This window comes from Neltuma alba, unplaced genomic scaffold (assembly GCF_004799145.2).
Source record: "Neltuma alba isolate B1F8T4 unplaced genomic scaffold, ASM479914v2 tig00011337_pilon, whole genome shotgun sequence".
In the NCBI taxonomy this organism is placed as follows: Eukaryota; Viridiplantae; Streptophyta; class Magnoliopsida; order Fabales; family Fabaceae; genus Neltuma; species Neltuma alba.
The window spans coordinates 305473-328953 of record NW_021636039.1 but is presented as its reverse complement, the minus strand read 5'-3'; the positions used below and the strand labels follow the sequence as shown (position 1 = coordinate 328953).

At 32.1% G+C, this 23481-nt stretch overlaps 1 long non-coding RNA gene across 1 annotated transcript; it reads right to left on the bottom strand.

Moving 5' to 3' along the window:
* Window positions 1-12442: 12442 nt before the first annotated feature.
* Window positions 12443-12986, bottom strand: LOC114712158 (uncharacterized). Its single transcript, XR_003737203.1, has 2 exons — window positions 12951-12986; window positions 12443-12622 (listed from the first exon to the last, which is right to left on the bottom strand). It is a non-coding gene; the product is annotated as an uncharacterized LOC114712158 (long non-coding RNA).
* Between the last annotated feature and the right edge of the window lie 10495 nt (window positions 12987-23481).

Here is a 23481-nt window from a genome sequence, read left to right as displayed (position 1 = left end):
ACTCTCTTTGAAGGTTGTTAAGCATTGATTGATCATGTTTTCTTATCTAATGGCAGCAAAGGCCCTCTAATGCCCTAATTGCTCAAATATTTTTTTTTTATCATTAAATTCTACATAAAATGAGTAAACTTTTGATATCTTATGACTATGAAATGATGTAATTTTAAACTATGTTATAGTGTTATAAGAAAACCAACTACGTAATTTTAGAGTAACATATATAATTATAGAACATGGTAGGAGCATTGGGCCATTCAATTCATTTTCTTCCACCTTCCTAAACCCCCAAATGAGTTTCAAGCTCCTACTTATATACTCATCATCAATATATTTTTGTTTTGCTATCACATGTAAGATCCCAATTTATTTTATTTATCATAGTTATTATTTTTCCTAGATTATCAATAAGAGAAGAAAATGAACCAGATATAGAATTATGAAACTGAACATCACTTTTATTCTTTTAAAACCTTTGTTGCTATGATCCTTTGACTCTGGGTCAACGTATGAACCGGGGAGGACAAACAGTACGTCAGTCAGCCCCATTGACCCAAAAGGACAATGATATGTACAAACGTGAGAAAAGAAGAAAAACTAAGGTTCTGAACATGCATACAAACAACAACAAACCTTCTAGATTATTAGATATCTCCTTGTCAATCTCACACCTAATCTGAAGTACCTCTCACAAGAAACATTATAAATCCTCTTCCTAGCTTCCTCTTCACTGAAAAGTGAGAAGAACTGAAAATCAAGTACAATGAATAACAAAAAGCTAGGAGGGAAATTTTCATTTTCTCAATCAACGTAGCAACAAAAATTAGTATACTTTCTGACAACCTTAGCAAGAGTTTGTATACAATAATCAATCATCTGTTGTTTGATAGCACCCTCTCCACTTGGCTTGTCCATGACAATAAGCCAGTGCTCATAGTCTCAACCAGGAAATAGTGGGGCCATCTTTGTGGTCAGTCGGTCATTGAAGTTAGAACCCGAGTTGAGAGGTGAGTAGGCCAAGTTGCTAGATCAGTTGACCTGGCATCAAACAATAGTGAAATGCAAGGCTACACAAAGATTGGGTTGGACCAGGTTTAACATTAGTATGAAGTTTGGTTGAAAAAAACCAGGTTGAAATATTTGGTTTGAGGTCTTGTCCAATCTGATTGAACTCGAGACCAAGACCAGCTTACGTTGGACTTGGTTTGCTAGGTTACTGGACTAGTCCACCAAACCTTGCTCCTTCCTTTAAAAAAAAAGGATTATACAAAAAAAAACCTTTGGATTTGAGCTGTCATTTTTTCTCTTAATACACACAAGGACATAGACCCATTTCCTTTAGAATAAAATAGTTTGATAAAAATATTTTTTATATTTTAAAATGCATTTTATTCCTTCTCTCTCTGCTCATTAGCCTTACGCCCTCACCCTTCTTCCCTCTGATTTCTGAATTTGAATGGTGAATAGTGAATACTCAAGAACCCATCTTCAAGTTCACAAAACAACAATCATCAAACTATTCCAAACCCATCTTCATCTCCCCTTCCTTCTCCCAACACTCACTCTCTTCCACCACTACCAATAATGGAGTTTAGCCCCAACAATCACCCCTACAGACCCATCATGGAAGAGCATGAAAATCATCCAAGATATGATCAAAGTTTGATAAACTAAAAATAAATATGAAATCTTTGTGAAAAACTTATAAGTGAAAAGGATGGGGTCAATTATTACCAGGAGAGTGAAGAAGCTGAAAGGCCAAAACTTAAGTGGAGAGGGAAAGACTAACAAGTAGCAACACTAAAGCTTGAGTGGAGATGAAGAGTACAAAAGAGGTGCAGTTGAAGCTAACATCGAAGCTTGAGTGAATATGGAGAGATGAGAGTAGGGGGAAGATGACGAGTCGAAAGGAGTAGCAGTGGCAAGCTGAAGGAAGAGGAGGATAGGAAAGAGTCACGACATAGATGAAAAAATGAGGAGGGCAAAAAAAAAAAATCTACCTGGACGAGGCCAAACCAAATGGTCCAAAGCATTAATCCTAAACCCGTTCTTGCCCAATTTTCTAGTTTGAACCGATTGGTCCAGCCTTTTTTACAGGCAGCTTTTTTCATACCAGGTTGGACCAACTTATTGTAGGTCGACTGGATAGACTGAGTTTTAGGTTTTTTTGCACGGCCTTAATGAAACAAACTAGAGTAAGCAAGCGTAATGCTTGAGAAAGTGGGTTGACAGATCTGCAAGTAGGGAGAGTGGTTGGGATAAGAGGGGATCAGGTGATGGACATTTAATTTGTGGAGGTAAGGTGTCTGGGAAGGAAGGTAGATAAGGAAGCAGGAAAAGAGCAAGAAGCTCAAGCTAGGGCGCGTGCCATTTCCAGAGAGAGAGGATGATCAGATAGGGTTTTGTGGTCTTGCATTTGGCTTGTCTCCCTTTCTTTTCTTTATGGGGTATTTTCCCCCTTTTTTTGCTAAAAAAGTTTAGGTGAGTTGGGTCTAAGACTCACAAGGTTAAGACAAGTGCGCTTAGAGATATGCTTACAGTTGCTTGCCAATAAGGTCATTGCATTGGTAGCGGGATTCGAAATAATGATCTTATAAGTTATGAACCAATTTTTTACTAATTGAACTAACTTGTTGACAATTTCTTTTAATAAAAAGACGAGTTCATTAAAACACAAGTACAAATAAGCCACTTTACATGATTACCGAAGTATAAGCCTAAAGTAGCCTAATCACAAAAGAGTTAAAGAAAAGATAAACGGGAAGACTGGGTTACAACATATTGCACTTTCAAGCTAATACTTTTAAAAAATAAACTGGAACTAATAATTCAAAAAATTTGTTTCGATTCTCTTAGATAATTGATTTTATTTAAAAATAGTAATAATTTGCTAATCCTTTTCAGTTTTCCCCCAGTTATTAGTTCCTACACTTGCAAATCATGATCCATTAATCATGACTAGTGTAGACGCTGACTAAGTGACACATAATTTGTCACAAAATACGAAACAGAAAAATATTTATTATCATATGATAATGTCTGGGCTTTGTGCTGGGCTGAGATACAAAGACAAAGAAGAATGTGGCCCATAATGTCTCGAGCTTCTATATTTTTCATTGTTTGTTCATTTTGTCCTTTTCTAAAAAAAATTAAGTTACTTTCAATTCCTTACAATTTTTTTTTCTAATAGCATCCAATATCAATATCTTAAAGTACTTGTTGGTGCATTTATTATTTTAAAATACTTTTTCAGCAATATTTAGTATTCTATTTTTTTTTCCAAATTCCAACGAGCCTACTATATACCAAAATTTGGTTATAATATGTCCAGTAAAATCTTGATATAGGATAAAATCCTCTTTAATGGAGGGAGATGAATGTTTCCACTAACTCTTCTCTCCATTTCCTCTCCACTTAATATTTTCATCATTAGATCAAATTTCAACAGCTAAGATATATTTTATAAGAATGTTATTAAAATATTAAATAATAAATAAAAAAATATAAATAAATTTATACTGTTAAGTGTTAAAATTTGATATAAATAGTTTAACATGATAAATTTTTATTATATTTAATATTATAATAATATTTTTAACTCAATTATAAATCTCAACTATTGGAAGTTAATCCAATGATGAAAAAATTAAATGGAGAGGAAATGGAGAGAGAAGTTAGTGAAGACATTCTTCTCGTTTTAATGGAAGCCAATGTAAATCATCAGAGTGAGCTCATATTTAGAATTCAGAAATAATTAGCAAAAACAAAAAATTGTCAATGAAGGACTAAGGTGATCTATTATTTGGTTTCTATAAGAACTTGTTTGGTTTGAGGGCAAGGGCATGGGAGGGAGAGAAGGGAAGTAAGGTCGTCAAACTCATGAGTTTAAACAAACTCGTGATAATGATATAAACTCGAATCGTGAACTCGTAAGAGTTTACTTTTATTAATAAATTGGTATTAAAAGTATATAATCAAATAATTAATATATAAAAAATGAGAACAATTTCATTTAAATATATTTTAAATTTAAATAATTGAAATTATATCCATCAATGTTCATAATTTATCATATTCAATAAAAATTTTTTTATAAAATTAATATATAACGTCACTAAACATAATAAAATCCAAAACTTTAGCACAAATTTAAGAGTAAGTTAACGCGATTTTGTAAGCTAAAAATGTAAAAATGGTAAACTCAGTAAATAAAATCGTAAGTTTAACTGAGTTTACAGTTATCACGAGTTTTAGAACGAGTCAACACGATTTTGTTAGCCGAAAATGTAAAAACATTAAACTCGGAGAGTCAACTCGCGAGTTTGACAACAGTAAAGAGAAGGGTAGGGTGGGAGATGGTGTGAGGGATTTTAATTTTACCTCATTTGGTTTGATTAAAGAGAAAGGGAGGGAGAGATATTTAATAATCTCTTATTTAGTTTAATAGAGGAAAGGAAGTGATAGTAATAATCAATTTACCACTTTATCCGTACATGTTAGTTTGCATTTTTATTTATATGCTATATAAGTTAATTTACATCTTAATTAAAATTATACAGTTTAATAAAAATACAGTCTTGTCATATTAATATGTGTATTAAAAAATTAGCACAGTAATGTTTTATTCTAATTAATATAATAATATATTTAAATAATCAAATTAACAAATTTTAGATGCTCTAAAAATGAAATTTTTGTTCTCTTTTAATAATGTTTTTTCTTTGAGTTTTAAAATATATTTTAATTAATAAAATAATATATTTGTAAAAATTATTTAAAATTATAATAATATAATTTTTCATTGTAATAATTTTTTATTTAAATTAAATTTTATCATGATATATTTTTTAAATTATAATAATATATATTTTTATTTTCTACTTATAATAATGTATTTTTTATTTAAAATAAATTTTATAATAATATATTTTATGGATACCAATAGAATATTATAAAAAATATAAAGATAAAATGGTCTAAAAATTTAGCTCCCCTCCAAAAAATCATAATTTGGAGAGGAGCCAAAATGGGAGTAGGAGAGAGACCTTCCAAAATTTCTAACCAAATGAAGGAGGGACTCATTTTCCCTCCCTTCTCACACCCTACCCTCCAACGAAACCTTACTATGAGAATAAAACGAGCCAAGGAAAAAAAAGATCATATATGTGTTTTAAGAAGATCAAGTAATATTTATTATAATTAAGTAATTCAAATAATTTCTTAATTTAGCCAATTTAATTAAGTAATTTTTATATTCAAATACAAGAGGAATATCTCATTGTATCCCATTCAAGTTGCGTACCCAAAGGTGTCCATTGTGCCCTGCCCATTTCCATGCTTGCTTGACTAAGGAATATTGAAAATAAAGAAAGTTTCACTAATCAAAATACATTTAAGCATCTCTCCACAACCTCTTCCTTTTAAGGGAACATACTGTGCCATTAAATTAAGAAGTTCTTGACTTGTTTGGACCCCTAGGTTCGCATAGGTCATCGGAATCGAATTTCACATTATTGAAATAAAAATAAAAAGAGTAAAGAAGCATCCAATGTTGTGATGTTACTTCTCAGATACATCTAACAATCTAATATCATTTATGGTCCATTTGGTACTCCTCTGGTCTTTAATGTGGAACTTCATTGTGGAGTTGATTTTAGTCTTAAATGTAAGATCTATTTCTCATATTTATTAATTATTCTTCTAAATGGATTTTTTTTATATACTCTTTTAACCATAATCAAGTAGGAGAGGGATAAATGATATTAAAGAAAGTGATTACAATGTTTCGGGAAAAAAACATGTCATATTTATTATAATTAATTAACTCATCTAATTTTTTAATTTAATCAAATTAGTTAAATAGGTCTCATATTAGTATTATTTTCATGGTGCTGCAGCCATCAATTGCATTTAGGTTTTTATGGCTGAAGAACATCTTCCTATGATAGAATTACCTCCTTAGCCACCAAACTTCCACAACATATTCTACTTCGCCTTTTCTCGTTCAAACCATCAATTCTACTTAACAGCTGTCCCTAGCATTTACCCACAAGTCCCTAGTCTTCCTTGGTCCACTTGACCACTCCTGGCAATAAATCAATCAACATTTTCTTTCCAACCGTCCTCCTTACTCCACGTTTCTCTGACAAATAAATCATTCAAAGCCATAATGGAGGAGACTCATGATGCCACAAACCGATCGAAAAGGACATCAAACTTCCGTTATTGTTGTAATATTTTGGTCTATTGAGAAAGCAATTGTTTTGATTATAGAAAGCAGTAATTTTTTTCTACGTAAATGTCACTGTTTACCTACGAATTAACGTTTCAAGTTCTATAAAATTAGAATAAGTTGAGTTTGTCAATGACTTATGAATATAGAAGATTCTATGATAATTTTTTTAGCATCTTATATCTAAATATCACAAACTTTAATAATAACATTGATTCTTAAAAATAATTACGACTTAACATTCAAATTTTTCGATGTGCTTTCACTTTAATCGATATAAAGGGAGCATGAATTACTGTTCCAAGTGATCATAAATCAAGTTTGTCAATATCACACTTGTCTTTGTTGTCACACCTCTCTTTATATTCCATTATACATTAATTTGAAACATTATAATGTGTTTCGCAACGTTTTCGGATGAAAAATTTTGGAAAAATTATTCTTTTAATCCTTAAACTTTTAACTCACTTATAACTCAATCCCTCAAATATGACTCGTTGCGACTTAGTCCCTCAACTTTTAACTCGCTTATAACTCAGTCCCTTATCTTTTCTCCGTTAATAAAGTTTGCCCTGTTTGTCCTTTGCTATCACATCTGTTATCCTATGTAACTACTACATCATATCTCACATCCATGTAACTGCCACATCAGATACCATATCAGCATAAGTAAATTTTATTTTTTTTAAAAAAAGACTAATTTAATATTCTTTAATATTATTTAAATTTCAATTTTGTTTGTTGAGAGAAAGTTCCAAATCTCACATCGTCCTCATCCCCTTGCGTCTTCATCATGTTGTTTAGAGTGTCGAAAAAAGCTCACCTCCTTATGGTCGTCTACTTGCATATATAGAATGTCGTCCTCTTCTCTCCATTGATGGCCTCTCACAATAGTTGGGTTAAGCAAGTTGTGGGTTCTATTATTCACCTGGGTATTGAAAAATCATCCTATTCATTCGAATGATAGAGGCATGAAGGAAATGGACATGAAAATTCCTTCTTGGCATCTTCTACAGGAGTGATTCATTAAAATTTTCTTTTTCTAAATTAATTTCTAATTGATTTGGTTAGATTTGCGTTGTTCTCTGAAAAATTTGGGTACTTTACTTTTTCTGCTGTAATGACTTTTAAGAATCAGTTAGAATGTGTTTTTATGCATCTAAATGAGATTAGCTAGTGGAACTATAGTATGGTTTATGTGGAACAATTTTTCTGGTCACACAGTGTTTCAAAAAATTTCTTATTAATTCTTGAATTGGGTGAAGGAAGCAATTCATTTCCCTTCAAGATTAAGAAAGTCGAAGGAAGCAATTCTAAATGGAAAGGGTCTACGTCAAGAGGCTACTATACACAACCTATTCGGGCTTTTACATTTAGGTATCTAGATGTTCTCTGATCAAATATTTATTACTGGAGAGATGAAATACTTGCATATACAAGTGTTCATATAAAATTGTTGCCCTGTTTATATGACCGTGCTGGATTTGTGATCTTGCTTATTCCGTACAATAGGACAAGTTCCAAATCTTTTGCAAAAGAATGATCATTGGAATACTATCTGAGACTACTTAGCATTCATAAGAAGAGGCTTCATTGGTGAAGATCAAAGAGCAAGAAGAGTGAAAGGGGGAGGATCAAAGAGGAAGTGGGAAGCATTGAAGGTGCCTGCCAAGAATTAGTTGATATTGAGACCACCATTTGCACCCAAGCATTGAATAATTGTTTCAAGAGACAAAGAACTCAATTATTTAGGATTGTAGAATTGATAAGGTGTACTATATTATATGTAGACTTTATTTGAAATTAATAAATTAGCAATTTAGCATACTTATATCAGTATCTATTTACTTAAATCCTTGCCATTTTCATATGATAGGACTATATAGATTCACACACATATAGACATATATGGTATTGGGGTTCAAAACCTCAGCAAGCTAGCAACAATCAATAAGTGAACAATAAAGCAAGATGCTATTTTTGTGTAACACGAAGCTAAATTGTAGTGTGAAATTTAGCACTAATTTGTATCATACCAGTGACAATACTAAAACATCTGCTATAATTAATCAAATTGGACCATAGTTTGACATAAAAAAACATTGCATGTCACCCAAAATAATATTTCAAATACATTCAAAAAGGCCTATGCCATATGTTAAGATATAAAGTCATCCAACAAGAAACTTTGCAAACAACATCCACTTCATCATATACTTGATTTTGCATTGCTAGGTTTATGGTGGAGGTATTGTACTGGTAGACTCTTGTTGTGAGTTTCTTCCAACAGTACATGTTCTTCTATTATGCCCATGGTTTTTGCAAGAAGTACACCGAAGTCGTGCGTTTGTCCTTCAAATCTTATTAGGTTGTGAAGGCTCATCAGATGCTCTTCTTTTTAATTTTGGAGGTCTTCCTGGTCTTTTGTGATAAGACGGAGGGTCTATCTCCTCCCTATTTGTTGCTTCCCACATTTCTTGTCCACTAATCGGCTTCACCACGGGGGAGTAATACTCAACCTAAGCATCTATCTTTAACTAGGAATATACATAATCATGAGGGTCTTCTCGTTTTACAAAAATAGAACTAACTGCATGCCTGAAATAGATAATCAATAGTATGTTAACAAAATCTAAAATAGACTTATGATTCAAAACTCCAACATAACTTTAAAAATTATAACAAACCTGCAAGGTATCCTAGTCAAGTTGCACCATCTGCAAGTACAGCTCTTAGAAGCAAAGTCAACTGAAAATTTATGTGAGTAACAAGAGACCTCAAATTCAAATTCTCCTGCTTGTCAAGCAATCCATTTTCTTGATTCACGAACTTCTTTATCCAACCTTCGCCTTGGATTTGGGCATACACTACTTCCACAACTTTTAAATTTCTCTGCCTTTCTTTTATTTGCTTGAAATCTTGTCATGATATAAGTGCGAATCCATTCTAACAAACCAATGATTGGAAGTTCTCGAGCTTCTAAAAGCCTACCATTAAATGATTCTGATATGTTATTCATAATCACATCACACTTTGGATATTCAGTGAAGTGAGATTTTGTCCAACATTGAGGAGGGAACTTCATCAAATGGTCATATGCCTCTTTAGATCTATTTTTCAACTCATGCATTTTTGCTTCCATCCATTGACATGTGTTGCTTTTGCAGCTTGTAATACCAAATCTCTAATCATAGTTCCACCACCATATCTACTCTTAATGTTGGCATATAAATGCCTAACACACAAGCAATGCTCAACTTTGGGAAGAAGTGACTCAAATGTTGGCATTAATCCCTATGACAAAAAGAAAATCTATTAAGGCATTAAAGATAAATGCTATTTAAGTAAAAGAAAAAAAATGCATATTAAGTACCTTTTGCTGATCAGAAATAAAGACCCATCTTTGTGTTCTTCCTATGTCATTTAGAATATGCTCAAGAAACCATGACCATGAATCTCGATTTTCACCTTCAACTATAGCGATTGCCAAAGGAAAATATTGCTCATTTGCATCACATCCCACTGCTACTACTAATATTCCACCATAAGGCCCCTTTAAGAAGCATCCATCTAAGCCAATAATAGATCTACATGTTGCTAAAAATCCTATCTTGACAACATCCAAACAAAGATATAATCTTTTGAATCTTGGTGGTCTATCAATAAAAGGACGATCTGTCAAAATTGTAAATGAAGTTCCAGGACTTTTAGAGAGGACCTTATTGTTGTAATCCCATAATCTCTTGTACTCATCCATAAAATCACCTTCAATATCTTGCTTTGCCCTTCTTTGTGCCCAGTAAGCCTTGGGCATTGACACCTCTGCCATGTAATCCTCCTTAATTGTAGATATCACATCTCCAAGACTCATATTCTTATTTATGTTCATTCTATTTTTAATCTTTCTTGACAACCATTTAGAAGAAACATTCCTAGAACTAAAGGTCACACCACAAGTGTGTCTTGAATTATAAGTCTTCACATGATATGTCATCGAATCCCTCTCTTTACTTACAAATATTAGCCAATCACAACGTACACACTTTATGCGACACCTGACACTATCATTTTTAATAATATTGTTTCATATCCATTCATAAGTGAATACTCCCTAACGGCTTCCCTAAATTGATCAATTGAGGTGAACTCCATTCCAAGTTCAAAGATAAAGTCTTTACACATCTCATTTGGATTATATCTTTTGTAACGACTAGTCACAACCCCCTCTTCCAAATCCAAGTCAGATTCATCTATAGATTCCAATGAATCAGTTTGATGATTAGATGACAAAGAGCCCATATCTTCATCAACCAATGTTAAGGTATCCATATTATCTAATGACATGTTATCTTCTTTAAAATAAGTTTCATCATCTTCCTCAATACTTAACTCATCGTCTTCATCACTACTCCATTCATAACCCCCTATTTTTCATTTCATATGGTTAGGCATCACAAAAGTAACACAAATTGTATTATAATATTAACATAAATCAGACGTATCCATCACTTACCGATGCTAGTTGAAACATCCATGTATTTGAAAATCTATATATTCACAAAAAAAAAAAGAAAACAGAACAATTAATAAAATAGTTACAGTGCAAAAATGATATAACTAGAATTTGGATCATATAAACCAAGGGACACAAAGTAGGCATCTTACACTCTAGTATCTTAGCCAAAAACTAACAAAAACTAATGACCAATTTTTTCGTGCTAATACTATAAAATATAGGATGGTGTTATTAGACTCTATTGACAATGTTGATGCTAAATGAATTATTCATCAATTTTTTCTCTAACATATGATCATTCAAAAGGCTTTATTTATATGTATTGCACATCAGTATTTTTGTATATATTTTTTTTCTTCTCATTAATCTAGATGGATAATTGATACAGTCAAATTAGACGAAGGGGACCACCAAATAGAGTCAAGATAGAGCCAAAATCGATGAATATAACAAGTATTACTTAAATAAACCAATGGGACCACTAAAGCCTTCTGCCATGTGAAACAGAAATACTTTTGTCACACACACACACACACACACATATTGTAAAAAATTCTAGGAGCACATGCATCTGACACACCAAACAAGAGAGCTTCAAGCGGCCCTTATAATGTATAAAGCACACAGATAAACTGCTACAAAGTAAATAATTTTCACTTGCCAATACTCCTTTGCAATCTTCTAAAGTCTTATCTCCTTCTTCATCTAATCTTCTTCTTTTCTGGCTCTCTCTTCTTCATTGTCCTCTGTGTCCGTATGTCTTTTTCATTATGGGGAGTTTTCGTCTTCTTGGCATCTACACTGCACTTTGTCTCAATTAGTATTTCCTCTACCCGTCTTCTTTTTCTTTGCTCCTTTGCTTTTAGTCTTTGTTCGGTCACCTCTATTTCACTTTCTTGTTTTTTTGAAAACCCTACGTTAACTGAAATTATGCTTTTTAATCTTAAATAAATTCCACATGTCTCTGACTTGGCACCCACATAAGTAATCAGTAACGGAGTTAATAATGTTTTCTTACAGGTTGGACGAGTTGGGCTGATTTATTAATGATAAAAATCATTTTCTAAAAAATAAGAAAGATAAGGGATTGAGTTATAAGCAAGCCAAAAGTTGAGCGACTGAATCGCAGTGAGTCATAGTTGAGGGACTGAGTTATAAGTGAGTTAAAAGTTAAAGGATTAAAAGAATAATTTTCCCAAAAAATTTAAAATTAAGGATTTCACTGTTCATCTTGTCGTACACTGTTCATCTGAAAATGGGCTAACTTTGAAACTTCATAACTAAATCTAGAAAAATTGAAACAAAGTGGTTCTAATTTTCACGCGAAGCTTGCTAGGATTTCTATGGAGGAAAAATAATCATTAGGTCTAATTCCATCCAAAATAATTCCAGAAAATTCATCAAAATATACTGTTCATTTGGTAAATTTTTGAATTTCCAGTATTTTTGCCCAACTTTGGAAGGGCATAACTCTTAGCACACAACTCCAAATTTAATGACTTACCATGTGTTTTAAAGATAAAAATGAGATCTATTTGCCTGTAAAATTTCATGCCCAAATTAGAACAATTGTCCATTATTTCATGTGCCAAAAGTTTGACACTATTTAAGGAGATTTTATACCCTAATACCACTTTCTTTAATTTATTTCTCCTTTTCCTTTTTCCTATGCTCTTTTGACATTGCACCATTCATAATTTGAGCATGAGGGCATGTCGCACAAACATAATTTGCATCACATAATCATTCATAATCTATTACAATCTCAACATAAAGTTCACTATTACATTTCACAACATAACATAATAGCATCTATTCCATAATGCTCCTTTATCCCAAGATTATCTCCTTTCCTTGCTCCATACTTGGTCCACTTCCTAATTGGGGCATAAAATAACATAGGAGAAATGAGATTTCAAAGAAATCTAAGTAGCATATGAATTATAATTGTCATATAAATCAATGCAAGTTTAATTGTAAAATGTCATGCAATCCAAACCATTCCCAACTCATAGGAATTCATACCAAGTATCATGCGAGGAGAGGAACATCATATTATCCATATTGACATACCACAAAGCATTTGGCCGAAGCATAACCAATGTCAATCAAATAATCAAGGTCACCACAAAGTTCCTCCAATCCAAGCAACAATAATCACAACAAACAAGTAAGATAAACAATCAAATTATAATTCAAAGCTACCTTTGCAAAGCTTGTCCAATTAATTCCTCCAAGGAGAAATGCTTCTCCTTAATTCCTTCTCTCAATGCCTATTAAACCAAGTATAATCATAGGCCATATTAATCATAAAACAACTTAATTCTAATACTTAAACATTAACTCAGCAATTCCCCTCCCCCCCCTTTTTTTTTTAACGAATTGATTCCTTCTTTAGAATCAATCATCTTATAACTCAGTCCTACACAATTTTTCATGAGGAATCCAATGGTGCAATCAGATTTTTAAAAATCACACTCCTTCCCCATGAACTCCTCTTGGCTGAATAGGGGGTATTTATTTTTCAAAAATTCTATTTTTGATTCCAATGATTTTAAATACTTTCCAACAACATATCCCTATACACAAACATGTTTTAAAGCCATTGGAATCATCAAATCAAGCAAAATCAATCAGCCCCTGCATGAACAGTGCTGGCTGAAATTCTCCCTTTAAACCCTAACCTTGATTTCATCCAAAAATCAATCCATACATCACTTAATCTTGTTCATTCCACTTGATTATTAAGGTTTCTATCCTTCCCTAAGCATCACACATCTCAACCGAAATTTTTCAGATTTTTCCAAGGAAAAATCCTTGTTTAATCAATGTGAACTTAGGGATATTGATGCTTGGACATACCTTAGTGTTTCCTTGAAGTAAGTTGGATGATTCCTTACCTAAAACACCTTAGAATTTTCGTGCAAGGGTGCTGGATGAACAGTGACAGAGTCTTCCCTTCTTTTTCCCAATTTTCCAACATTTTTCATGTATTTTTAAGGGGTATATATAGAAAAATGTGGTCTGCCCTTCCTCCTCCTTGTTTGGCTGAATTGGACACCTCATGGGGGTTATGTGGCAGTTATCAAGTGTCCAAAATATTCAGATCACTCCAAGTGGTCATAAACTAGATTTTTCCACACAAATATCTCTTAATTTTTGCATTTTTCTTTAATTAATTGAAGCCTCCAGATTCTGCACGAAATTGGGCCTTTAATGGGCTCAATGTGGGCCCCACAAATATTTTGGGCTGATCCAAAAAGATGGCCCACAAACCAAATCACTATCTTAAACCAATTAAAAACTTTATCGATTACTATTCACTAGTAACATTCCACAATTTTTTCAGACCTCCAAAAATTCATTTCTCTCCATGATAATTCACCTTTTAATATGATAATATGATTTGAAAATTTTTAGAATTTTTCACAACTTCTAGGTATTTATTTTTAATTTTCTCTTATTAGGCCTCTATCGTTGTCATTGCAGGAAATAAATTCTCTAAAATTAATTCCTGAGTTTCCAAGGCCTAAAACCAATTTTATAAATTCAAATAAAAATTTATATGAAATTTTCATCAATCTCCCAAATTTATTGAGGCCTCTAACTAATTTAAACAATTATTTTCCTTCATTTTCCCAATAATTTCCTGAAAAATCTCTATTTACAGGAAATTCCGTAATAATTCATTTTCACCGAAATCCCACCTTTTGGGCCTCAATCGAGTTTTCAAAACCTCTACTCTACACTTTTCCCTTTTGTTTTTGGAGATTTTCTAGAATTTTTCTCAAATTTTTCCGTTTTGCCCTTCCTAGACCGATGATTATAAAAATGTCAGTTCGGACCTTTTCGGGATTTCATATCAAAAGTTGTTTCATCTCCTCATCTAGTTCCTACATTGACCCTCATCCCAATTTTTAATCCTTTATTGCCAGATAAAAATTTTTGGGATGTGACATCTGTCGTCTCCTTCTCCTTCTTCTGCTGCTTCACCCGTCTTGGTTTTTGCAATTGCTTCCGCTTTTTGTGTGTTGTTAAGCTGCTTGGTTGGGGTAGTACAAGCTCAAATCCCTCCTACAGATCCGTCCAAAGGTATCTACATAATTTCATTGGTAGATGCTTCTCTCTTAATGATCTGTCTCATATATATCCAATGGACTATGAATTATTATTAACATTTAATTAATAATTTGGGTAGCAAAAGCTTTGAATTCAATCTTCAACAAACGAAATAGATCGGCACAAGAAAATATATGGAATATAAGCGGTGAGATATGCAGCGGACAAGCCGTCGACAACACTACCTTGATTGACACTGTCAGTCCATTTATCAAATGCAACTATTCTAGTACCACTTGCCACATTTATGCACTGTCCATATAATCTGATCTCTCTCTAATTAGCTTGATTTTTCTTCAACATGTTGTTAGTTACTTATTGTCTTATATTTTGTTGATCTATCTTGTTCTGGCAGGTATGCTAATGCACAGGATGTTGTTGGCCAAATCCCACTAGAGCTGTGGACCCTCACTCACCTCACCTATTTGCATGCTTTTTAATTATCTCCTCCTCACTCGCTTCTCCAGAAACTTAATTAAAACATCCATATGCTTTATATTTATTCTTTTTTTCTGGATACATGCTTCATATTTATTCTAATGTTTCCTCAGATTAAATTGCCATCATCAGGAACCTATGCAAGAATTACTTGACGAGTCTGTAGCTCTAGCTATCGAAAATCTAAGTCGGCTGCAGTACTTGTAAGGCTAATTAATCATAAAGTTGTAATGCTTCTTGTGCCTAGGAATCCTCTTAGTTTCCTTTGAGGAAATTTATTACTCTTAAGTGAATTTGGATATACCCACAGTTTTAATGTGTTGATAATATTAAATTAAAAAAATTAAATCAACTAATTCCTACAATTTTGAGTCAGTTATCAAATTTTAATCGTAACTAACTTGTTCCTTATAATTTCAACTCAATTAAAACTCGATTTCTGAACTTTGACTTGGTGTAACTCATTTATCATGATTTAATCTAGGGATAAAGTGCTTAAATACTTCGAAAATATCTATGAAGGAGCACCAGCACTTGAAATTTTTTTTTTTGGCTCTTGTATGCCCTAGAAGTTTTATTTCATTACAAAAATACCCTAGTCATTATCCGCTGTTAAATTTAACTGTTAAATTATGCAGTTTGATCAAATGTTTTTAATAGTCAAACTCAATAATGGATAAAGATATATGACAGAAATGCTACGAAAATAAACTTCTAGAGCACATAAGAGTAAAAAAAAAAAATTCAGGTACTGGGTGTTCCTTTATGGATGTTTTTAGGGTATTTAAGCATCTTATCCCTTTTATCTATTTAAAACGTTGGCCTATATTTTTGAAAGTACACTAAAGTTATATAGGTTTTGAAACTCAGGACTATTGTTTTAAATGATTAAAATTATACAAGGACTAAGTTCTACTGAGTCAAAGTTTAGACCCTGAGTTTTAACTAAGATAAAAATTAAGAAACTGAACTTCAACCAAATCAAAATTATAAGAATCAAATAATTAATTTTTTAAAGAAAAACTTAGACCGCTTGTATGATATGATGGAAAGACTTATTCAAAATTACTCATATTCCTATCTTAAATAGAGAGAATCTGAAACTTGTTTGTTGTTGATCGTGATATATCCTCAGGAACTTACTTGCACTTTTATGTGAATTTCTCACAATTAGGAATTTGGGTGGCAATGCTTTATCTGGGAAGCTTCCAAAGGAATTGGGGAGTCTTATTGAGTTAGTATCATTGTACATTATCCTCTTTCTCTTAATTATAACAAGTTTCCATAGATTATGATTGCATCATTTTATGTACAAATAGTACTTAATATAAGATCTAGTTTGTGGTTTAAATTCTGTTGGATTTTGGGTTTAGATCCGCCCTTGATGGGTCGGATTATTTGATTGGATGTTAGAGAATATTCCAATCAAATATTTTAAGGAAGATTATAATTAGTTTGACTAGGTTAAATAATTTGAATATATTGCAAATCTGGTCTTATAAGATAAGTTAAATTAATTTATATTATCTAAATTAAATATATATTAGAGAATGATATATCAGGCCAGTAAACCTGTAAGTATAGGCCTCAATCTATAGTCCAACTCGTCGCAATCGTTAAGTTCTCTAACTATCTCTCATCCTTTTCTCTAATATTTTCTTTTGTGTAGTACTCTACTATGCCACTCAAGTTTAGGTTATAATAGCCTAAACCCTGCATGAGTTGGTAGGTCAACTAGTGGAGCTTTAAAGAAATGATTCGGATTCAAATTAACATGGATCCGACCTAATACACACTTCCTAGTTTATATTTAATTTTTCTGACAAAATCGAAGGAAGGCATTATTTGTTTTCTTGATATTAATGAATGACAATAAGTAATAACTAGGAGCTTAATCAAAGACCCTTGTGTTTAAGAAGATAATGTTTCTTGTGGAAAATATATGTTGATGAATGATGATATTATCAGCTTCCACTTTATTCTTTGCCAATTAATCATGCACGCGTCTTGGAACAAACAACTTCTCAGGTCCTATCCCTTCAGAACTAGGCAATCTGGTGAAGTTGCAAGAACTGTAAGTTCCACTAGTCTTTTATCTATATATCTATGTTTTTTAAGGTACTTTTTGGTATGAGAAAAATAGAAGGGAGGGAAAAGAAAGAAAAATTTTAATAAGCTCTATTTAAAAAATTGGAGAAGTGGGTTTTGAAATTTTAATAAAGACAAGAAGTAATATAAAAGAGTAATAAAAATTAATTAAAAGCTTTTAACTCCATTTTTTCAAATTTTTAAATTATGCTTATTAAAATATTCCCTCTCCTCCCTTTTTCTTATTTTTCTTCATATCAAACGCACCCTAAATTGAGTAAACTAGTAAAAATATATAGATTTTATGCCGGTTTGACTAGTTATAAACCAGTTCAAACTGGTTCCTAGTTCTCTTGTCAATTCAGAATCGGGCACTAAGCTGGTTTCCAATTCAATTCTATCAAATTCATTCAATTTAGCATGTGTTTTATTTCATGTGAATGGAATCAATTGATTGCCGTCGAGCCTCCTTAGCGGCAAATAGGGTGAGTGACTAGAATCAAATAAATCCAGGTGGCACATGTTAATTACAAAACTAGACAGATTAGATATAATGGAATAGATGTAAGTTTTGTCCAAAACTGTGATGACATATAGACCATTTAAATCTAATTTGAGCATGCGGTCCAAATTCAAAACTTTTTATTCATGATTTTTTAAATGATAAATTATTTTTTTGGAAAAGTGATAGTTATAATATTTTTTATTTTAAATTTTACATATATTAATTAAATTATTAAATTTGGATCATCCAATTGTACTATGCAGATGAGTGATGAGCACAAAATGTGCTCTCGTTTCAGTTTTAAAGATCTTTTAATAAGCCAAAATTTCCGAAGACAAAAACAATCAGTGGCATAGTTAAAATAACTATTTAACACAATTGTTAAAATTGAATATTATAGAAATTTTCCTTTGTTTGCTAAAAAAATATAGGCATTAAGCAGATGTAATTGATGATATTAACCTAAATATTTATTATTTAGTAAAAGCAAAAAAACAAGCCATTTACAAGAATAAAAAATGTAAAATTAATGAAAATAACAATACATGTATAAATAAATTAAACATATAATGTTAACAAATAACAACATTATCAAATTTAATATATATGAAAAGTAGTATAAACTAATATATATAACATCAATTTTGTGTGATCAAAAGATGTTATAAATTTCAATGAACATTTCTCTGTAGCCTCATAAATAGTACGGGACTTGGTGGTCAGATTCCTTCAACTCTGGCTAATCTTAAAAACCTAAAAATGCCGTAAGATATCCTTACTACTTTTTTTTTTTGGGGCCCGGGCTTTCAATAACTAAAATTTTTCTAGTTTGTCCAGATGGGCTTCAGACTTGGAACTCACAGGAAGGATACCTGACTTCATATGAAGTTTGTCTTATAGGGGGGTTTGCTATTTTGCTATAGTATTTTCTTTCATCATCAAGGAAAAATTATTCATATATCTCAAGGCGAATGGGTACTCACTGAATAGAATTGCTTTGGTAGGAGGTTCCAGGGTAATTCTTTCTAAGGCTCATTACCATCATCATTGGGCAATTTGACTTCTCTTAGTGTGCTGTAAGCGCCATAACTATTTGCTTGCATTCTGCAGATTGGTACATAGGAGCTAATTGTTGAATAATGCATAACTCACCAAATGTAGGAAAATAACTAGCATATCTAATGGGAGTTTCTCGTTGGCATTTATAAGGGATCTGAGGAATTTAACCATCTCGTAAGTTGTGAGGCAATGGCTCCCCTCATAATTCACAGTCTGCTTGCCAGATAGAGATATTTCCAAACCCCTCTAAAAAAATCCTCTAATTTCTTTCTAGAATATAACAACAATTTGTTTATAAATCTTCTAGCGATTTGAGGAATAACAATGTTTCTGATTCACTTCCCTCCAATATAGATGAATTATTTCCAATGTTGCTCCTCTTGTGAGTATTACCTGTACACATAGCTCTTCAGAAGCATATCAAATAGCATTCTTAGAAGAATATCACTTTCCCATTGGCATCAAGATAGTAGCCGTAGTAGTAATAGTACTTGTTTGTTTTAATTAATGGTCTTGAGTTTTTTTTCCTCAATTATATATGCATGTGTTGGTTCTTTCAGGGACTTACGCTTCAACAATATCATGGGACAGATTCCGGATTCACTTTTTCGTATGCCTCGACTAAAAATCTTGTAATTAATATATATATGCTGTGCCTAAGCAATTAAATTAAGGATTTCCTTAATTGCAAGTTTTCAGGATTGGATTAAAGCACGGTTCGTTTTTCTCCAATTTCAGGTGCCTAGGAAATAACACTCTTAGTGGTACTATCCCTACCCAGATAAGCTCGCCTACTCTTCAAAACATGTGAGTATTCTTGAAATATTTGCAGCTCTGCAATGTTCCAATGCATTAAGAATGGAATGTAGAGTGTGTGTGTGTGTCTATCTAATATTATATATCCACATTATATTCTTATACTCCGCCGATCCTTAATATAAGACCTATTTAACCAATTTGATTAACTTTAAGAAAGTCAGGTTATAATACGACTTTTTTTTTTAAAACACTATAATCATCTTCCTCAATATCCCATCTTCCTCTTTTACTTGATTATGATTGAGAGACTATCCATAGGGATAATTTAGAAAAAAATAATAAATATGATAAATATGTCTTATATTTAGAATTAAAATCAACTCAACAATTAGGTCTTATATTAAGGACCGGAAGAGTGGTATGTTAAGTTTGTATCCATATATCTATAAGATCACTATATATCTACAAGATCATTGCCATGGTGCTTGTGAGCATATGTAAAAGTTGCTCTAATATAATGACATAAATTTCAAACTTAAACTACTGATGATACTATGTTATTAGTTGTATTAAAACTCAATTCTTCCATGTATTCATTGTCTGTCATCAACATTATGGCATTTACCTAACCGACTTGTACTTGAATGAATACTACTTTTAGAGACTTATCCTACAACAAGCTATCTGGGAGCCTGCCTTCTGAGTTTTTCGAAAAATAGTAAGTAGTTTGATGGTGTATGCTATTATTACTTCTTTTTATTCCACCAATTATTTGTCATTTTTTGTTAATTTCTAGAGTTATTTGCTTCCATTGAATAACTAAAAACTGGAAAGCCCTCCTTGCAGAAAATACAAGATGGAATTTTATTAGCAAAGAATTTGCAAGAAAGGAAAATAAATCAAGGATTAGTATCTCCTAGATGCTAGAAATAATAGTCAACTCATAACCCTTGAAATTGAAAGGCACCTAAAGTTAGAACTATTAAAAAAAAAACCCGTAGTTTAGTAGAACCTGGTCCAATTAGAGTGAACCCGACCCTATTTAGGTTGAAAAAAGCTAAACTGATGAATAAAAGACCAACGAGACTGGACTAACTTCTTTGGGTTGGACTAGACCCAAGACCAACCATTTAGACCATTTGGTTTGGTCTGATCTGGTCTGGTCTACTTTGACTAAAATATTATATATACATATATATTATAAAAATAATTCTAACCTAACACTTCTCCCATAGACTCACTGACAAATATTTCTATCGTTAGAGCTGATAATATGAGTTGAACCCGTAGGTCCAACCTGCAAAAAATGATAGGTTAGGATTGGCTAAAAGTCAACCTTCCAGCAAATGAAACTTTTTAACTCATATTGCATAACCCACAACTGGTTAGCGGGCTAGCCCGCATTTATTTATTTTATTTTTTTAAAACTTTATTAATTATTATAATTATATTATTATATTTTATATCCTATCTAAAAAAAGTTTAAAAAATATCAATATCATTTATTTGGTTTTTAATCAAATATTTAAAGAAAAAGTAAAATTTTCATTATATTTTCTTTATATTGTATAAGAAAAAATATTTTGAAAATGAAAAAATTTTAAAAAGAAAAAAGAAAGAAAGAAAATAATAGTTGGAGAGTTGGCAGGCCAACCTGTCAACCCATCATGGAGAGTTAGGGTTGGCTAAAAACCAATCCGCCATTACATAGGCCTCTCTCAACCTGCACTGCTTAACCTTAACCTGTCATGGGCTAACCTGCAACCCGCTGGTTGGGCCATATTACCACCCTTACCTACCGTTGTCACCCTCAATACCTCACCAACCTTAGCCTTGCTTTCTTCATCTCTCTTCTTTCCACTTTCAACTCTCCCTCTGCCATCACTGACCTCAATCTCAGAATCAAAAGCAATAAGCGCCAGCCACCAAGTTAGTCTCCCCATCATTAATCCCAGTCTCTGCTCTTCGGCCTCCCACCTCTCTCTTCTTCCCCCATCATCTTCTTGATTTTCCTTGGTCTCCATCTTGTTGCATTGGTGATCATTCCGTTCCATCATCGACACCCACTCTGTTACCTACGACCATCAGTAACCACTCCACGACTAGAACCTATTTCCTCCATCTTTTGTTTGCATTGCCATCCTCAATCTCTCCCTCTTCAATTTACCAGCGTCAATACCATCCTCAATCTCTCCCTCTTCAATTTGCCAGTGTCGATTAGCCTTTAACTTGTCTTCTTAATCAACTTCACACCTTGCAACTTTTAGATTAGGTATGCATCATCCTCTTACGCATCGATTTGTGATTCTTTCTATTCCTCTCCATCAGTTTATACCTCTTTCTCTCTCATCTTTGATCTACCCTTCGTATAATCAAGCTTAATGTTGTTCTACCTCCCTCATTGTGTGTTTTTGGTTGCCTATTAAGTGGGTTTTATTGGTTGAATTATTTTAGAAAAAGAAAAGAAAATAGGACGGACTGCCTAAACGACCTGAGGGACCAAGTCTGATCTAGCCCGAACTTGGGTTCTCTCTTGACTAGTCCAGACCATGGGTTGCTTTTTCTAGCCTAAGGTTAATCTATGTTAAAGTGGCTCTTTATAATTAAGAGAGATAAAAATGAAAAGCATAAACAAAAGTTCACTTGACAAAAATTAAATGTATTAAAATCACGCTGAAGGGAATACAAGAGTATGTGGAGCAGTAGTTAGGAGCCCAGGGTGGACCAAAGTAGCATTTAGGAGAGGCGGAATGAAAGTGATAATAATTCCAGTAAAATACACTGACTTTCTTTTTATTTTATCTTAGATATAAGATACCTCTTTTTTATTTTTAAAATTTGACAATTCTCTATATGTTATGCAATTTCATCTTTAAAATATTTCTTCAAGTATAATTTTACCCTTAAAGTATTTTTTCAAGTGCCATTTTGCCCTCATTGTTAACTTCTTAAAAGTCCATAATTCACACCATAAAGTGTTTTTATTAACTATTTTTTTATATTTGTAGTACTCATTTTTAACATTTTCAATAATCAATTTTTCAATTTTTCAGTAGTTATCTTAGATATTTTCTAGATTTATCTTTCATGTTGTCAATCCTAATTTTTAATTATTTTGAGTGATGAAAATATGAAAGATAAGTATTGAAATCATTTAAGATTAATACTGAAAAGTTAAAATGGTGAGCAATGAAAATGTTAAAGATTTGCCTTGCGAATATAAAAGATGAGTGCTGAAAAAATAACATAGAAGCATTTTAGTGAGAGAATTTTAATTCATGAAAAAATTCTATATTTTCAGCACACATCTTTTATATTTTCCCCAAAAATTTTCAGTATTTAAAGTAATTAAATATTAGGGTTGAAAGCATGAGAGATAAGTCTAAAAAATATCCCTGAATAATGAAAAGAATTGAAAAACTAATTATTGAAAATATTAAAGATGAGTACTAAAAATACAAAAAAAAACAGTTATGAAAAATACTTTAAGGATAAAATTGTATTAAAAAAATTTTTTTAGGGTGTTGAATGTCACTGAAAAAATACTTTAGGTTATTGGGCCTGAATGCACTTTAACTTAAGGAACTTTTGGAGAGTTAATGATGAGGGTAAAATTGCACCTAAAAAATACTTTAAGGATAAAATTGTAATTAAAAAATAGTTTGAGGGCAAAAATTACAACACAAATCATTTTAGGATGCTCAGTTTTCCTACAAAAATAATTTAGGATGCTAAATGCATCTTAACCCATTAAAACTCATCAAGGTT